Here is a 7249-nt window from a genome sequence, read left to right as displayed (position 1 = left end):
CTGTTCAACGTCTTTTCGATATTGCGGCGGAGCTACAAAGGATGACTCTTCAGTTACATTATATATAAGAGCATGCTCATCTGTTTGCATAGGATCTGCGTCATGCTTCAAAACCGTGTATCCTTGCATATCAGCGACGAAACGGAACTTTTTAATGAAATCATGCCCCAAAAGTGCGTCGAAATCAATCTGGCTACTGGGGATTACTAAAAACTTCTGTGTGGTCTGCAACTTATCCACGGTAACTTCTGCATTAAAGTATCCAACAGGCTTTTTTGATATCTGACCCAGACCGCGCAACATAGTTGTGCACTTCAAAAGTTTAACGTTTTTCATGGTCTTCAACATACTCTCTTTGATTATGGTTACATCTGACCCTGTATCCACAAGACAGTCAACTACAATGCCGTTTATTTGAATTTTTTTCATGCGACTGCGATCCAAAATGACGCGAACTTTATCAACTTTATCAGCTTCATAAGGACAGTTACGCGAAATGTGACCATTCTGATTGCACTTAAAACACTTCGTTTCGGCTTTGCAGTCTTTGCGTTTGTGTTCTCCTGATCCACAGTTATAGCAATATTCTTTTTTACCGCTTTGCCCACTTTGCTGCTTGAAACTCGTTTTATGCTGTTCGTTATTGCCCTTCTTCTCCGATATGTTCAAACGATCATAGATATCGAACTCTTCTTTCAAGGCCCTGAAGGTCTTACAGCGATACATGGCATACTTATCCTCGTTTCTTATGTCCAGACCGTTCACAATATGGCTTATAACAGCCGCGTCTTCAACATGTCCGACTGCTGCTATTTTTCTCATCTGCAGCAAGTACTCGTGCATCGACTCACTACTCTTCTTCTTTCTTTCTTGCAGCAGCTTATGAATGTCTGCACTGTTATAGCTACATGTGAATTCATCCAATAATACGTTCTTGAGTTCCTCATAGGTGCACACGCATTCAGCTTCAAGGAAAAGCTTAGCTGCACCGGTCATCTTTCCTCTGGCTTGCACATACTTTTGCTTTTCAGTAAGCTCATATGCGTCGGCATTTTTTTCGAATATCTCAAACCATTTTTCTATGGGAACCGATTTTCCATCACAATCGCTCACAACTTTTGTAAAATTATCTGGAGCGATCTTCATTTGGATTTCTCGTTGCTCATCGCAAAGCACTTTCAAACTTAGCAACTTTATCATTTGATCAATCTTGTCATCAGTATTGTTTTCCGCATTTTCTAAATCTTCCATCTCGTTTGCACTCGGGCGCGACGTTCCTGGTACAGCTTCTTCCTTCTCTCTCTCTCTTTCCAGTGCAACGGCGGCGGTGTTTGCATCATTTTGCGGCTCTTTTCGACTTGTGTCTGTGTACCCGACGAGTGATTCATCATTTCCATTTTTAGCCGCAATGTCCTACGACATGGGGACCAGCGACACCACATCGTTTACCCCCGAACTAGTAATATGGGTACTCGTCTAGCAGCTAGTGAAATGAGTACCCAGTAGCTAGTGAAATGGGTACCCATGAAGTAGGTTATCAATCTTCATTTCATTTCATATTTAAATTTTTATTTTATTATATATTTCATTTAAGTTTTTAAATTTACTAATTAAGGTCTGCTGTTCGCGGTGGTACTGTTTTTGAAAAAATGTTGTTTTTTTGCAGCTGTAGGGCCTTCCTAATCTGGACTTCAGCTGATCCAGTCCACGTATCTACAGTTATGGCATCTATAAATATAAAATACAGATATAATAGGCATGCAAAAAAACCAAAAGCATATAGGCTTACCAATCAAAACTCTAAAGAAGTTCTTTAAATTTTTCAGTGTCACTTTCCATTTGTTTCATTTTCGTCGATTGTCTCTCCTATTTCGCGGCCTTAAACTTTTTCTATTTCATTGCACGACACTGTTTCTCCGCTAACACGATTATGTTTGGCTGCATATTTGTCTTATACATATTTCTTTATTGAGCCTACGCAAATGCTGTTTGCTATACATTTTCTTTGACTTACTGTTTAAAATTGAATAATTATAATCACTTGGACAGCCGCACTGACTTGCACAAAAGCCAAACGCAAAGAACATTCCAGCAATGAAATGACCGAAAACAGAAAAGGGAAAGGAGAAGAGCAGATCAGCATCATTTGTAGCTACCTGCTCTCTTCATTTTCCTCTCATGCTTTTTCGTTTCTTCGTCTACTGGTGAGACGTTGCATCCAAACCGAACTAGTTCGGTGGCTGGTGCGCGGTGGGTTGTAGAGTATACAGAGCAACATTTTTTGTCTCTTCTTTGAGTGGTTCGGCGTTCGTTTACCATAGGGTTAGTCCGGAAAGTACCCATGTAGGAACCAGCCAAATCAGTAGTTCGGGCATGGTCAATCGCCACCGCCAGTACTAGAGGGTGTCTTTTCTGTTTATAAGTGTGTATCACACACAACGTGTCTGTGCGCACGGACAAGGCGACGCTGCGGCGCGACAATGAATTTCACAATTTTCCAACCGAATTAAACGACCGATCTTTTATTAAACTCCGTGTCTACTGTTATGCTCACAGAATTTGGATTGTTCAACTTAATGTTTATAGCCACCAACAACTTTACAACTTTATGTACATATGTAGCTACAAACAACAACTTTAACAACTTTTCAACAATCCTCTTCTTGCATCAGCTTCTGCTTTCTTCTGTTTTTCTTTTTCACACACTCCGAGCTCTGTATTCGACGCGGATGAGCCCCCAAATGTAAGATTAATAATAATGTATCGTTTATTAATAGTGTTTTTCGAAAAAGAGTACAAAGTGTATAATTTAAGATGTGCAATTAATGAGTCTGTTTTTCCGACATTTTGTTCAACTTTCTGCTTCTACTTCCAACAACCGACTACTTTTTCGATAACCCCTTATCGGTTAGGCCTTTTAAATATCAATTACTTCTAGTTATATCGGTTAGGTCTTATCGATGGTATCTTAAGTTCAAATGTTAATTTAGTGGGATAGTGCTACTACTTGATACCCTGTCTTTTACATTTATGCAAAAGCTCTCACATATACCGACACAGAAATGGGAGCGAAAATGGAAGGGATTCGAAATACGAATGATACCGATTCCATGGAGAGCACTCAAGACACATCTGTTCGGTTGGCACCGCAATTGTGTGTGCATGGTCCAAGTGCACGGCAATGAAAATGGAATCATTTTTACTAGGTGAGAGGGGACGAGTATGAACAGAAATTAAATGAAATGAGCATGGAATGAGCGAAGCCTACACTACATAAGACTCCTACGCAATTACACTGCTCATCGAGCTCTCCGTCGGTAGTCTGCTCCAGGGTTCGGGCTGTGAAAAATATAAACATAAAAATGTAAAACGTCAATCAAAAGTACTGCAATGGTATATGAAGTGTAACAAGTGTATGATATGATTCTCTCTCAATCTGGCTCAATACAAAATAAAAAGTATCGAGACGCGCCTTATATTAATATACCCAATAAATGTGCTTTTATTGGAATCGCACATTCCAAATCCATTTATACAATAAAAATGAAAAATAAATAGCTGGAAATTCGCGAGCGAAAAAAGCCGATCCCAGAAAGAATTAGATGAATAAATAATAAAATTCATTGTTTTTGTTTTATTAATTTTTTGAGAGTGTTTGTGTGAATGTTATTGTGATTGTAAAATAGGGGCGATAACGGCAAGGAAAGTACCCTGGACAAAAGGTAAGAAAAAACGAGGGGGAACGTTGTGAGTTGCTGCGTACACCGCAACTCTACAGTTATACCCGATACTAAGTCAGTATGGCTCTCCTGCGGCAGACGCCGCTAATATTGAACCACACGACAAAGAGTGCGTGCGAGAGAGACAGAAAATCAGTCTGAGCGTGACGTCGGGCGCTGCGTGGCCACTGCAAATTGATTTCTTGCTTTTGGCTACAAAAATGATCCGATCTGATCCAGATTCAGCAATCTGATAGATATAGTCATTATCTATGATTCTGCGTTTTTAGTTTTCTCGAATGTGCAATATTGTGGATGCAACAGATTTTCGTTCTTTGTGGGGGCGGAAGGGGGTGGGGCGAAATTCTGAGATATACGTTTTATAGTGAGATCTAACAGGAGTGCGGATACCAAATTTGGTTACTCTAGCCTTAATAGTCTCTGAGATTTGTGGATGCCCCAGATTTTCGTCCTTTGCGGGGGCGGAAGGGGGTGTGGCGAAATTTGGACACGAAACGGTCAAGGTCCGATATCACAGGAGTGTGGATACCAAATTTGGTTGCTCTGGCTCTTATAGGTTCTGAGATCCTTGAACTCATATTTTGCCATTGGCAAAGCCGACCATGAAACCTGTGTGTTAGAGAGAGACAGAGCGAGAAAGAATGAAATTGTTTTCTTGATTCTGGCTATAATAATTATACGATCTGGTTGAGATTTTACACTCTAGAACATATAGTCATCTTCTACGATTCTGCATTTTTGGTTTTATCGTATCTTTAAAAATGTGGATGCCACAGATTTTCGTCCTTTGTGGGGGCGGAAGTGGGCGGGGCAAAGTTTTGAAATATTTTTGTAGCAGTGACATTTCACAGATGTCTGGATCCAAAACATCGTTGCTCTAGCTCTTATAGTCTTTGAGCAATAGGCGCTGAAGGGGACGGACGGACGGACGGAAGGACGGACGGACGGACGGACGGACGGACGGACAGACGGACGGACGGACGGACGGACGGACAGACGGACGGACAGACGGACAGACAGACAGGGCTCAATCGACTCGGCTATTGATGCTGATCAAGAATATATATACTTTATGGGGTCGGAAACGATTCCTTCTGGACGTTACACACATCCACTTTTACCACAAATCTAATATACCCCAATACTCATGTTGAGTATCGGGTATAAATAGGTAATAGGTAAAACCCTTCTTATTGTGGTTACTAAAAGAGTATATATCTGATTCGTGTAGATGTACTCCCATGTAAAACCCAGAAGGGAACGCTTTCAACCCCCAGAAAGTGCATATATAGACATATTTTTGATCTTCTTGATCAAGATCAATAACCAAGTCGATATAGCCATGTCTGCCCGTACGCCTGCCCGTCTACAGACTCCAGTGTGATATCACACTTAAACAAGGGCATCTCAAAATTATGCCACGCCCCAGGAATACATTTTATAAGTTACATAAATGGATTACATACATATCTAAATTGAGTACCAGTTATAAGACTCTCAACGTCAGGATTGGTTTTCTATTGGGTTCAACAAACATATACCTATCTGGGGAACAGATATAAACCACTATGTGAGATATTACCTTTTGAGAGTCGAGCAAGCTTTCTTTTGCCAGAGTATTCAGAACTTTTACTGTCTGTAATTGTCGATTGTTACGCATTTGCATCCCTCGTTTTGCGCTTTAACTGTTGGAGGTCCTGAATAAACCGCTGTGACGTCCCTGTCCATTTTGGATTGCTTTAAAAATGTCAGCGGAGAATGCATTCCTGGGAGGAATGTAGGGGTTTGCGGAACACGACGTGTTCCCTCCAGCACTGCACTGCCGCATAATCGCTCTTTCAACGCTGGCCTTTTGTGTGTGACGGCTAAATCGATTTACTATCAATAAACCCATTGTAGGCATTCCTCCCACTTGAATGTTTTTTTCTACATACCGCCGAAGGTCACATACCAGGTCCTCTGAAGAGCCAGGCAGAACTTTCAATGGCACACAAATGAAATGCATGACAAAAAAAAAAGAGAGAAAGGTGCCAAAGGAGACACCGCCGGCAAATGGTTTGATGAACTGCCAGTACGATTCGGGGCATCGAATCCATGGCAACGTTGGTAATTTCTATCCTGGCTATTTACCCGGCCACATCCTCCTCCGCTGGCGAGCGCGCCGCCTGCCACATCCGGACGTGGAAGTTATGAATAGCTGAAGCACAATCAGGCGGGCAACGAACCAGACGCCCGCCAAGCAGCCAAGATGACGACGACAAATTGGAGTAATGAAAATGTTTTCGAAGTATTTACTTTGAGGTAATCGCGAATGGTTGCTTTCTGGCGTGGTGCGGGATGAACGGGATGCGCACAGAAGTATGCTAGTGGCACGGCCTGCCCCTGCCACCGATAGCACCACAAAAGCTGCTGTTACACGAAACGTTTTACACCGATGCTTTTCCATCGGCGAGACATCAGTGAACATTTTATGTTTTTTGATAGGCATGCCACCAGCATGCCACCAAAGCCAAATGGGATCGAATACGAATAGTGCGGCAGTAAAATAGCGTCGGTGGCATCATATTCCTAACCTCTCTCCTGGTACACACCCGGCCCTTCCATATGCCGAACTCAAGGACCTCCTTATCTCCGACAATGCCAAATGTTTCAATATGTTTTTATGTAAGTTCAAACAGCATGTTGAATGCCTTCAAATCGCTGATAAACAGAGGAAGAGGTGTGTGGTGTGCGGCAGGTGGGGAATGAGGGAATGGGGCATGGGGCGTGGGGCAGGGAGCGGTAGCTGGAACAACAAATACTCGTACAATACAAAACGAAGCAGAGACGGAAGAGACAAAACCCACGAACGACAACGAAGACGAGAAACGACGACGACGACAGAGACGACGAATTTCGGTGTGTTTGAACAGCGCCTCGTCCCAAGGAGATGGAGTCATGGGAACCAACTTTTCACATTCCGTGCGTGCTTCTGTTTTGCAGTCTCTGCTTTGACTTTGATATTCGGTGCGTTTTTGCTAGCCTCCAGCCCCCACCGAACACCGAACACCGAACCCTGGACTCGGAACTGTTCCAGCTAACGCTCCCGATCCCGATCCAGACCCGGCCAAAACCCCAGACCAAGACCAAGGCCCAACTCCAGGCCGCTTGGGGCGGCACAAAGACAAAGCCAGCGATGGGCAATCTCTTGGACCAGGACGAAATTTCTAAGACTCGGTATCGAACACGATCCGCCGCCGACTGCCTGGACCCGCACTGATAAGGCATTTGCCGCTCGCTGTTGCAAGTTCGAGCTAGGGTGTGGGGAGTTCCTGGGAAGAAGAAGTGCATCTGGGATAATCTAATTGCTGCTTTTCTAGTTTTTCCCAATTGCAGAACCACCGCAAATCGCGAAATTTCTTATCTCCTGCGGCGGCAAATGGCCAAACGGGCGAACGACTCCGATCTTCAGAATTAAATGCCCTCCTCTCTCTCTTACCTCCCCTTACCGCCGCCGAAGATGATGAAGT

General features: G+C 43.2%; 1 long non-coding RNA gene across 1 annotated transcript; it reads right to left on the bottom strand.

Annotated features, from left to right (window-relative positions):
• Positions 1 to 1547: 1547 nt before the first annotated feature.
• LOC117190911 lies at positions 1548 to 2433 on the bottom strand. Its single transcript, XR_004473877.1, has 2 exons — positions 1790 to 2433; positions 1548 to 1728 (listed from the first exon to the last, which is right to left on the bottom strand). It is a non-coding gene; the product is annotated as an uncharacterized LOC117190911 (long non-coding RNA).
• Between the last annotated feature and the right edge of the window lie 4816 nt (positions 2434 to 7249).

The sequence above is a fragment of the Drosophila miranda genome (assembly GCF_003369915.1).
Source record: "Drosophila miranda strain MSH22 chromosome Y unlocalized genomic scaffold, D.miranda_PacBio2.1 Contig_Y1_pilon, whole genome shotgun sequence".
Classification (NCBI taxonomy): Eukaryota; Metazoa; Arthropoda; class Insecta; order Diptera; family Drosophilidae; genus Drosophila; species Drosophila miranda.
The sequence above is the reverse complement of the archived record's forward strand: the minus strand, read 5'-3'. Positions and strand labels throughout refer to the sequence as shown.